The 11,907-nt window shown below is 38.8% G+C and overlaps 1 long non-coding RNA gene across 1 annotated transcript; it reads left to right on the top strand.

Annotated features, from left to right (window-relative positions):
* Positions 1 to 447: 447 nt before the first annotated feature.
* On the top strand, positions 448 to 9,140 carry LOC134624439 (uncharacterized). Its single transcript, XR_010093547.1, has 4 exons — positions 448 to 545; positions 1,409 to 1,514; positions 5,323 to 6,082; positions 8,214 to 9,140. It is a non-coding gene; the product is annotated as an uncharacterized LOC134624439 (long non-coding RNA).
* The last annotated feature ends 2,767 nt before the right edge of the window (positions 9,141 to 11,907 follow it).

The following is an 11,907-nucleotide window of genomic DNA, read 5'->3' as shown; positions in this document are numbered from 1 at the left end:
GTTATTGTCCATATTTTAAGGGAGTTTTCTTAATGATGGAAAATGTTTTATTCTGTTTCTTTAAGTTCTCCAGGAAGAATGATAAATGTTTTTTATAATAAATTTGTTAATACTTTTAGCTAAATTTTTTATCCATAAATGTAAGTTTATTAATAAAACACCATTTCTCTGCCTTTTTATAAGGATATGGAATTGTACATACAATCAATTTCAGACTCAACCAACAAAAAGCCTCTCAGAACAATATATATATGTTGATTTTTGCGCGTACTCATAAGATAATTTTTTTACCCCTGATTTTGTATGTTCATGTTCTGTTCTTTTGTAAATTTCATCTGTTTGTATGTTGTATACTCATTGTGTTTCAATAAAGTTCAATTTAAAAAAAAGGTACGTTCTAAACGAAGCTTCAGACGTCACTAATCACGTGACTCTTGCCAAACGAATCAAGCCTCGACACAGTGCTTCTGAAGCAGTTGATCTTTTTGACACACGCACCGGAGCATCAGCTTCAAGTGGACCATCACTACCTCTCACATCTAAAGGTAAGTGCCAAGGTAACTTTGAACTGAGTTCAGTCAATCTTGAGTTTTTCTAAGTTTTCTGAATGGAGTTTTCTGTTGCTCTCTGTGAGAGAAGACCGTTAAAGGCGAGGCTCTCCAGAGTGTAGCAAAACAGGAAACCACAGCTGTGTGTGTGTAAGTGTGCAAACGAATAGATTAGAAGTGCAAGTGAGCCACGAGTATAGAAAGGTCAAGTTTCGTGAGTTGTTTTTCTCACCACTGATCACGCGCTTAACACTCGCACATACTTGCATCACACGCGCGCTCTCAAGCATCAGTATTGTCACGTGAGTTGCAGGTGTTACCATATAAGGGAAATCTCCATTGTTCTGTAGCAGTGGTTCTCAAACGTTTCACAATGAGTTTCACCCTTACGAGCGACATCACAGCACAGTAGTATTGGCAGTAGCTGTTTTTGATACGGGCGATTTTCATTTTCGTTGCACAACTAAAGCGTGCAATTTACTTTGTGTGCACTCAAATGGAGTCGAGTCAACCAGCGCCACCTCTGGCCAAGTACCATAGCCTACAGCCAGACTGACTTGTGACACACACAGCAGCGGTTTTTGATACGGTCGACACGGGCGGTTGCCCGTATCCAAAAATCGTGGTGGGGGTTAGTTGTCTTTGCTTAATGATTGGTTTTAGTCTTGACAATCCTCATTGCTGGCATTGCATCTTTCAATGCCAGCAATGCCAGGTATCAGTGCTCAAAGCTTTTGTGTTTCTTTCCAATAAGTTTCCCACCTCGGGAAGCAAAAATGTGTTCTTTTACTTGTCAGGTGAACATATTTTGACTCTTCAGTTCAGTGTGGAGCCTAACAAAGATGTGTTTTGTGTCCCAGCTGATCAGCAGGAGGAGAAGAGTCTGACGGAGCAGCAGAGGAACATTTTCAGCTACTTGGACTCAGCTCAGCCACTACAGAGGAAACAATGAGCTCAACACAGAAGGTGACAGACAGAGCAGGGCGATATGACCAAAAATATTTATCACCATATACAATTGAAAATTTGTGATAACAATATAACTGACGATATAATTGACACGAGACAAAATACTTTACAACTCCACAACTTTATAAAAAATCCATCAATGTATTTTCACTTCAACAAGCAGCTGTTTTTTATATGCATTAAAGTTATATAAAAATTTAACAGTGCAAATGCAAATTGCTTGCTGACAGTTTAAGTAAAATCAAATCAAATCACTTTTATTGTCACGTCACATGTGCAGGTACACTGGTACAGCACATGTGAGTGAAATTCTTCTGTGTGAGCTTCACAAGCAACAGAGGTGTGCAAAAATACAATAATATGAAACAAGCAGATATAAGGATGGCTAAATCTGAGAATTATATGAATAAATATATGTACAATATAAGAGTGTATGCATATTACTGAATGTGTATACTTAATATGTATGTCTACGTGTGTGTGTGTGTGTGAGTGTGTATATACATATTTTACAAATTAAATAGAGTAAAAATAAAATAAATATATAAAAGGCATTTCCAGTGGAAATTGGCCGACACATCCTGAGCACAACCATGTATAATATCCACAAAACCTAAAAAGAGGCTATACAGGTTTTGAGAATTGCATAAATATTAGAAATTGGAAAAGTTGCTGCTTAAGTTTTTCTAATAGCAATTTGCATTCACTCCAGAATGTTCTGAAGAGTGATCAGATGAATTGCATCGTCCTTCTTTGCCATGAAAATGAACTTAATCCCCAAAAACCCTTACCACTGCATTTCATTGCTGTCATTAAAGGACCTGCTGAGACCATTTCAGTAATCGTCTTCTTAACTCAGGTGAGAATGTTGACGAGCACAAGGCTGGAGATCATCATGCCTGTATCCCAATTCAGGTTCTGCAGCCTTAAAGTACGCAGCCTCAACGGTCCTCAAGGGCCGCGTACTCAAAGACCGCTAAGGCCGGAAGTACGAGGCTTGTGAAATGGGACGGTCTAGCCTCCATCATGCTGCCCAGGTTGCCTAGCAACCATGATACTAACAGCTGAAAACGTCTCATACAGCTTTTTTTGACAGAAATGAAGGAGAACATATTTTGTTCATTTGTTTCTACACGAGCTTTGTGTGATTTAACAAGTATCTGAGGCTGAGACCACAGGACTGTAAAACATGATAGTTGGGCTTCATTTCTGTACTGAACAGTCATTTTAAGATTAGCTAGTAAATAACAATTAGCTAATGTTGTTCATGAGACTAAAATCATCTCACTGTGGTAATGTAACTATAAAATGGCCAATATTATATGTATTGTCAGATTATTATGGTATACACACACACACACACACACACACACACACACACACACACACACATACATATATATATACATATATATATACATACATATATTTTACAGGACATATTACAGCAGTGAGCTTGAACTCTCGGTCAAAGATTAAAGTTGCAGTTATTTATATTTCCTATCACCTTAAATCTTCACTCAAAGACACTCAAGTATCTCTGACAGTGTATATATAGATGTATTATACATAAGAGACAAATATTGTTCATCTAATATGTTGGCATTATTACATTTGGCTCAATGCTTACATATATGTGTAAAAAGAAAATGTACAAGCTGTGATAACTGTTTCTGATAGAATGAAGAGTAGACTGATATATGAAATATTCCTTTATTGGGTGAGAAAATCAGACCATGTCATAACTGCTTTAAGTCATACAGAATAGATATCAGAGCCTTAAACAGGCTGACTTCTGCTAAATGGGTCAAACTGGGCAGAAAGCATCCAAACACATAACATCCTTATAGAATATGATGTAACACTATAGATCAACTTAGCTCAGAATATATAAAGCGTATAAACAATTACAGCAATATGATGCAACAAACACAGCAGTGCTACTAATCCAAAATACTCAAAGCTTCATAGAACTGAAACAAACATTTATTTTTAGCTCCATTCTGCTGCTGATACATACTTTAGGTTTCTGAATATTAAACTTGTTTCTGCCTTTCATAGTGTGTAACTTGAAGGCCCTGAGTACTTTCTCCCACACTGAAAACACTGGGATGATAACATTATTTGAACATTACCTAATAAGACTGATTCAGGACAGACAATTAGTTATGTTAAACTTTCCTAGCAGTCCTTCACAAACAGGGAACAGTCTGTCTATTCTCTCCATCTGTCAGCTGCTGCTGGCTCTTCCTCCTCCTCTTCCTCACACACTGCTGAGTTTGTCCTGGTGGATCATCAGGGGTGCAAAGCCTCACAGATGATGTGCAGCAGTGGGTCCCTCAGCCTGTCCTCACTCTGGACACTTGCAGTTGTCACACATGGAAATCAAATGTGTGATAAGCTGCAGGATTCAAACACAAGTGTAACTTATAAACACATGTTCATACTTTTATTCCACAATCAGAGAGAAAGAAACAGAGAGAGAGAGCAGGACAGACAGACAGGTGACAGTCTCAGGTGTATACACTGCTACAAAACAGCACAAGAGAAGGAGGATTTAGTGTTTGTGTTATTACGAGTGCTAAACAAGAAGAGTTCCAGATGGTCCAGTGGACACATGTGTGACTCCTGTGATTAAAGCATCTTTCTTTCAGCTTAACGAGTGAACCGTCAGCTCGTTCAAACACACGTTAAAGTCCGTTTGGCTCGACACCACCGAACAGAGGCAGCAATATAACATAGCTAACATTAACAGTGCAGTGAATCCTGCTTGTGCCGTGATATTCAGGACTGCAAACCGAGCAGCATCACTGACTTTCAGCTTGTTGTGTTTGTGGATATATGACTGACTTTAATTATCCACAAAATCATCACATTCTCTGTAAGATTAAGGTCGACCAGCTGGATCCTGACCAGCTATTCTACGGCTTACTTGTAGTTATAAAGAAAGCAATTCTGTTCAACACACCACATTTATTTCTGCTCAGCTGCAGTATCCAGATGAAATACATAATCATATTACACGATTTTCAACAAACTGCAATTTAGTAAATGCTCAAGTTAAAAGTAACTTTTTGTAAAACTGTTATATTTAGAGCAACTTTTAAGTGGAATAAATTACCTTATAAAATTAGAGAATTAGCAACTATTCAAAACTTCAATGAACACTTAAAAGCCGATTTACAGAGCTTTTAGTTGTTTTGAAATTTGTGTAATGTGCTTCAGTGTTATTGATATTATTATTAAATTATTATTATTATTGATTGCTTATATTTTAACAATTGTGAAACCTCACTGTGGATGTAAGAGCCAAATTATGTGGATATCTTGAATCCACTTTATTGTGTAATATTTTATGTGATTGTATTTGACAGAAGACGAGTAACCTCTGTTGGGAAGCTAATGGGGTTCCTTTTATAAACAAATCAACAAACATAGGATTTATTATCAGTAAATGATTATATATAAAACTATAACAAAATATAGAAATAGGAAATGGGAAACAACAAAATAATATAAATTATAAAATCATATAAGTGTGTGTGTGTGTGTGTGTGTGTGTGTGTGTAATCAGGAGGGATGGGCATGATTTTAGTGTTTAAACAGTCATGAATTATTTTTAGCACCAGGTTGGATGTAATGTGTTAGAGCTACCAGCAGGTGGGGATAAGAGACCGTTAAGGTGTTTGGTGCCACACTCCACCTTCAGGTTTAAAACTAGTGTTAATGGAGGGAGTTTGAAGGTTCAGTTTGTTCCACGACTGCATTTCACTCAGTGCCTCTGTTTGTATCTCTGTCACTGCAGGACCAACATGGAGCGAGAAGTCAGCGCTCTCAGGAGGCCGACAAACCTCACAGAAGAAAGAGAGAGAAAAAACACACCTGTGACTTGTGTGGAAAGTCTTTTTCCAGGAAGGGTTCTCTAAAAAACCACCAACTCATCCACAGTGGAGTTAAAGCGTACAGCTGTGATCAGTGTGGCAGAGCTTTTACTCAAAGTGGTAGCTTACAGAGGCATCTAGTTACCCACTCTGGAATTAAGGCATACAGCTGTGATGAGTGTGGGAAGGAGTTTACTGAGAAGGCTTCACTAAAACATCATCAGGTCATCCACACTGGAGAGAGACCGTTCAGCTGTGACTTGTGTGGAAAGTCTTTTTCCAGGAAGGGTTCCCTAAAAAACCACCAACTCATCCACAGTGGAGTTAAAGCGTACAGCTGTGATCAGTGTGGCAGAGCTTTTACTCAAAGTGGGAGCTTACAGAATCATCTAGTTACCCACTCTGGAATTAAGGCATACAGCTGTGACATTTGTGGAAAAACTTTCAGCAAGAGAGGAAACCGAAATATACACCGACGCATTCACAGCAGACATGATGTGTACTGCTGTGATCAGTGTGGCAAATACTTTGCTACAGACACACAGTTACAACGACACGTTTACCCACACTGAGGGACGACCTTATAAATGTGACCTGTGTGAGAAGACTTTTAAATCTCCACATTCCCTGAGACGACACCAACAGATCCACACCAGAAAGAGACTCTACAAGTGCTACTGTGAGGTTTGTATTTATATTGTTATCTTGTCATGTTAGCCTGACTGTTTGGAACAACTCTGCTCATTAAACTGTGTTAGCATGTTAGCAATTCTACTGCATGGAAAAGCAGCTCTAAGGCTACGTTCACACTGCAGGTCTTAATGCTCAATTTCGATTTTTCGATCAAATCCGATTTTTTTGTCTGCTTGTTCACACTACAAATAAAATGCGACAGCAAACGCGCTCTAGTGTGAACGCTCAAAGCGGCCCGCATGCGCAAAAGAAGACGTCACACACAACGCGCTCTGTTTAGACCCAGAGCAAACAATATTGTTTGACTGATGGCCCTTAATATAAAGACTTCGGACTTTCGGACTGTTCACGTTTCTCCAACGTTGTCTTCCCAACAGTTTCACTGACATCTACACTGGATGGCCAGGAAGCGTTCGCGATGTCTTCTCCGGCGCTGATAATTGGCGTCTGTCTTGTGTCCGTGAAGTAAAAGACGGATTTAATGCGACATGACCGTTCACATAGCAGTCGCTTTCTAAAACATCGGATAAGTATCGGATTCAGTACCACATACGAAAGTGACCCAGATCGGATTTGAAAATATCGGATTTGCGCCGTTCACTATTCACTATTGCGTTACTTAAAAAACAAAAACAAAGAACGTTTAACCCTCTGGCGTCCAGGGTATAATTGGCCATTTTTTTACTACTCTTGATTTTCTCTCCACATTTTACCTTTAAAAACTATTTACTTTGCCTTGTTTGGTATCATTCTTTTTAGCGCAACCTCACGTGCCTGAATTTACAGTTATGTTCTCATTTTGTCATACTGTACAACCAGAATTGATCTAAAATCAGACAAAAAACATAAAATCAGAGTAGAAAAGGTTATATTTTTTACTGTAACAACGATAAACATGTTTAATGAATCATATTTCATAACTTCAAATGCAAATATTAATTGTCAATTTTAAAATCTTATGCACAAGTTTTGCAAACAACAAAGTTATTTGCATCCATTTACCTTTTACCCTTTTTAAATAACCATTTCAAACTATTTACAGAACAATCAGCTGTTCTTCAATAAGATGCCGCACAAATTATTTGTGCCACTCCAAAAAAATCATTTCTGTCCACTATAAAGGAAAACATCACAGCCTGATACCTGCAGGTCTGACAGCAGCAGGTGTATCACTGCTGTTTCTACCTGGAGACAGCAGTCGCCTCATTGTTCTGACACACAACACAAAACTATCCACAACACTACACACTAACTACACAAGACAACACATTAACTACACACTTCAAACACGCTAAACGTCACAAATCTCACATCTCAAAACTCTCTCTCTCTTTTCCTGCTCTCTCTCTCTCTCTCTCTCTCCGTCACTCCTAAAACTTCCCCTGTTTTGTTTTGTTTTGTTTTTTGCTCATTAGCAGAGAGTGCTTGCTAGCGCTAACGTGGCGAAACTATTGAGGAAAAAACGCAGCGTATATATTGTTTATCACGACTCTGGTTTTACGTGGCCTATCGACACAATTTAAAAACTGGTATATATCACCTTGTTGCTTTGCCTTTAAGTGGTCATGTGATTGACTTACCACGACTACTTTATTCTTCCTCAGTCAAACAGCAGCACTCATGCGATTGTTTTGCCTCCTGAGCTCCAGGTGTTGTGCTGGACAGTGTTCGTGATTAGCGTCCGCGGGAGCGCGCAGCTGCTTAAAGCTGTAGCGTCCAGAAGATGCGGTAAGCTGAACACAGCTTCAACCGTCTGTTTGTTGAAAAATAGTAACGGACCGCGTTTCCTTGTTAGTAACTGTAACGCCGTTGTAACGATAGGAATAGTAATTAGTTAGATTACTCGTTACTGAAAAAAGTAACGCCGTTAGTAACGCCGTTACATGTAACGCCGTTATTCCCATCACTGGTGATTATTCAGATTTTCATGTCAGTTATGATTTTAGTATTACTGTAGTATTATGGTGGTAGTATTGTAGTTATTGCAGCCCAGTGAACTGAGTGTTTCAACTGAAACAGTAAAATGTAACTGGACGTCTGCAGAGATGCTCTTTATTTCAGGCGACGTTCAGGATAAAAATGTTGAAGGACTGACTTACACTGTGTTTGTGTCTTTGTTTAGAAGCAGAGCGACACAGATGGATCCAGTTCACAACCCTGTCATCGCTGTGGTGGTGGGAAAGACTTTCGTTGTGACATCTGTGGAAAAACTTTCAGTCAGCAAGCCGGCCTAAAAATACATCAACGTAGACACACTGGAGACAAACTGAAATACTGCAAAGAATGTGGGAGAAGCTTCACCACATCACGTGACTTAAAAAAACATGAACTGATTCACAGTGGGGTTAAAAAGCACCTCTGTGATCAGTGTGGGTCATCCTTCACCACTGCGTGGGGGCTTAAAACACACAAACGAGTCCACACAGGAGAGAAACCGTACAAGTGCAGACACTGTGACAAAAGCTTCTCACACTCAAATGGTCGTAACGATCATGAACGTGCACACGTGGAAGGAAACTACAGCTGTGACCAGTGTGACAAGAGCTTCAGGAATCTCAGTTCATACTCCAAACACAAACGATCCCACGTTACTAATAAACTGTTTCACTGTTACCAATGTGCCCAAACATTCACCTCATTGTCTGCTCTGTGCAAACATCAGCGTGATCACTCAGGGCTGAAATCACTCCCATCACAGTGAATCTGAAGAGACAGAAAGATCCTCTGGTTTCAGTGTCAGACTCAAAAAGCTTGAGATCAGGCTCCACAGAGTTCAGATAGAATCATTTAAACTTGTGTTGAACTGAACTGGTTGCTGGGCTGAACTTCTACATAATACAGATTTACATGGGATCTTATTTTCTGTCGTTTTACTGAGTCAGTTTTGTCCTTTTTTCTCTGTCCTGGTTTTGCTCGTCTGTAAATAATTGAAACTCAGTCAAATAGTTCATTGTTCTCCAGTAAAACGTTTTGGAAACTCATGTTTAACCTTTAAATCTCTGACATGTTTTAGCACACAAGGCTTCATCGGGGAGTTCACTTATGATTGGAGAATAAAGGTTTTTAGTTCTTTCAAAGAGACTCTTGGAGCTGTTTGATGTTTTTGTTTTTCTGAAACCACCTGAAAGAAAAACTATTTTTCTTGCTTCATGTAGTGTGGAAGTTTTTAATGTCTCTTTCATCTGTGATGTTCTTGAATGTGTTCACATGAAGATGGTACAAATAAACTGTCCTTTTAGCTTTAGCTCCTAATTTATTCATTATTTATGGATGTAGCACAGCAGCAGTGTCTTGATTAACACATGGAGGGCTCGGGATCTGATGGTCAATAATGTTTTGTGTCCTTGTACACATCATACAGCTCAGCTGCTCCACAGATGTCAGGTTTACACAGTGGGGTGGTTTGTAAGAATGCAGCTCTCCTGTGGATAAATCCTTACTCTCAGGACCTCACACAGTCCAGCAGGTTTGGTCAGAAGATTTATCCCTTATACGACTGAGTCACTGAGTCTCCTGGTTGAACTGGCTGCATTCATCTCTGAATGTAAACTGGTGCACTATTAAGAGATCACTCTGGAACGGTGTCATCACCCTAATTTGCCCACTTAGTAAATCTCACTCATAGCCAAGAAATTGAAATAAATCTTGTTTCCCTGCTGGATAGTGATCCACTGTAACTCTGCTCCTCCTTCCTGTTTAGGATTTCTGTGGCTGAAGTAAAATTCCCTCCATCCATCACTTATCCCAGCTAAGCCAAAGTAACATAAAGTTTTGATCATCTTAAAAAAGCATTACAATAATGGGCTTTACCAATGCAAACTGAATAATACAGAAGATGAAAGAATAGACTTTGATCAGTTAAAGCTCATGGTCGTGATTCATTGTGGCTCCTACACAGATACTTCTGGGTCACTTCTCTCAGGAACCTTCCTCACCAAAACTGACTGTTGGACCACAGCCCTGGTTTCATGAGAAATCGTTTCAGCCATGATTTCTCTTCCTGTATTTCAGAGTAAAGACTGAAGTGACAAATGGAAACATGTTTAAAAAACGCAATGTGAGAGAGACGTTGAGGTCCTTAGAAGTTACCCTGGGCTTTTCTGTCACCCTGCTAGATGTTACACACCTCGTTATTGGACTGATTTCTACTGCTGGACTACTCCTGGGGAGAGTAACAATACTCTTACTAATTAGTTCCCTTTCACACCTTTGGCGATATTTATTTTTCTGCTTGCAACGCTGTGAGCCAGAACAGCGAGAGAAAAATCTGCAACAGCGACGAGACTGATTTAGAGGATACCTTTGCTCTGGATTTACATTTATACTTTTTCATTTCTATATGATTCTTCTTACATCTAAACAAAGATGATTCAATTTGATAAATTTTGATGGCTCTTGTGTAAATGAGACGTAATATTTGCTCTTGGTTTGGTTCTCCTGTACAGAACCTTGCAGTACAACAGAAACCTAAAAACATTATTTGTAGTTGTTATTCTTAGTTGTTCTGCTGCCTAAATACCACAGGGTCTAATTATGAAGTTATTGAGCTGCACATACTTTACGACCTGCTTAAGTTCGAGGTCACAGCGTCTGTAGAGCAGCTGGAACATAATGAAGTCTACAAGGTTAAAGTTTTCTCTTCTCTTATTGTTCTTTCTGCTGCTTGGTTTGATGGATCTGAGAGCTTTTTTATTACTGTTATTATAATCATTATTATTTTACTCTCTAGAAGCTTTAAAATAGTGTTTGTGTTTGAAAAAAATGGATTTAAGAATAGAACAGAAACATCTGTCCTTCTGAAAATCGCCCAAAGGCACAGAGACAAAGTCAAAGGATGAAACCTGCAACTTTCTCTTCCTTCATGTCAGTACCATCATCGATTATTTATATAAAATGCATATAGCATCAGTAACACTTTAGTTTGGATTTCATGATTTCTGTAACTGGAAAATATTATTTTGTTTAAAGACAGAAGTGACCGCATAGTTGCAACGTTAAAGTGAAATATTAATTAATTAGCATTAAGTATATTTGTTGCTTAAGCGTTTGCACTATAACTTAAGTAGGATTATAACTTTTAAGGAAGGAAAGATTTCAGATATTTAGTTCACTGTTTCAGTTATTTTATATGAAATTAAAAAATTTACGTTGGTCAAATATGATGCTCTAAATCAAATAAAAGTTTGAAAAATAATTTTTTAAATTTCCTTTTTGAAAATAAATGATGTTTTTTTAAATGTCGCAACAAATCTTCACAAAAAGTAATTGACAATTAAAACCAGTTAAACAAAATAAAACGATTTAAAAATCTAATTTTTGAATCATGCTTAACCAAATGCCAGGCTGGAGAGCTGAACCTGAAGTTCTCCCTGCCTCAGTGTTTAGTTTCTGTTCCCGTGTCCCACGTTTCATCGTTTCATGTGGAGTCACCCTGTCTCCATGTTCCCCGTGTCTCCCCAGTCAGCCGTGCCTCCCTCGGGCACTCATGTGTGATACAGAGTAATAAACCTGACTACATTTGCTGCACTCTCTTTATTACCTGTTACTTTAAAATTCATACACTAATTATGTCTGCCCATCTCTCTAATGTGAAGGTCAAAGGTCAACATCCCAGTGACATAAGAGTAATCCCAAAGGGGCAAGGGGAGTGGTTAATTTAGCATATTTAGCATTAAGGGTACAGCAAGGATATACTTTTACTTATTGTGGCAGGGGCGTGGTCTCTGGCCTGCTGCAGTGGAGGGTGGTGGCGGGACGTTGGACGGCACAGGTGAGGGTGATGGAACTCATGACTCTCCCCTTTATAGTGACTGAGG

Source organism: Pelmatolapia mariae, linkage group LG3_W (assembly GCF_036321145.2).
Source record: "Pelmatolapia mariae isolate MD_Pm_ZW linkage group LG3_W, Pm_UMD_F_2, whole genome shotgun sequence".
Lineage (NCBI taxonomy): Eukaryota > Metazoa > Chordata > Actinopteri > Cichliformes > Cichlidae > Pelmatolapia > Pelmatolapia mariae.
Note: the sequence above shows the minus strand (reverse complement) of the source record. Positions and strands in the feature narration are given on the sequence as shown.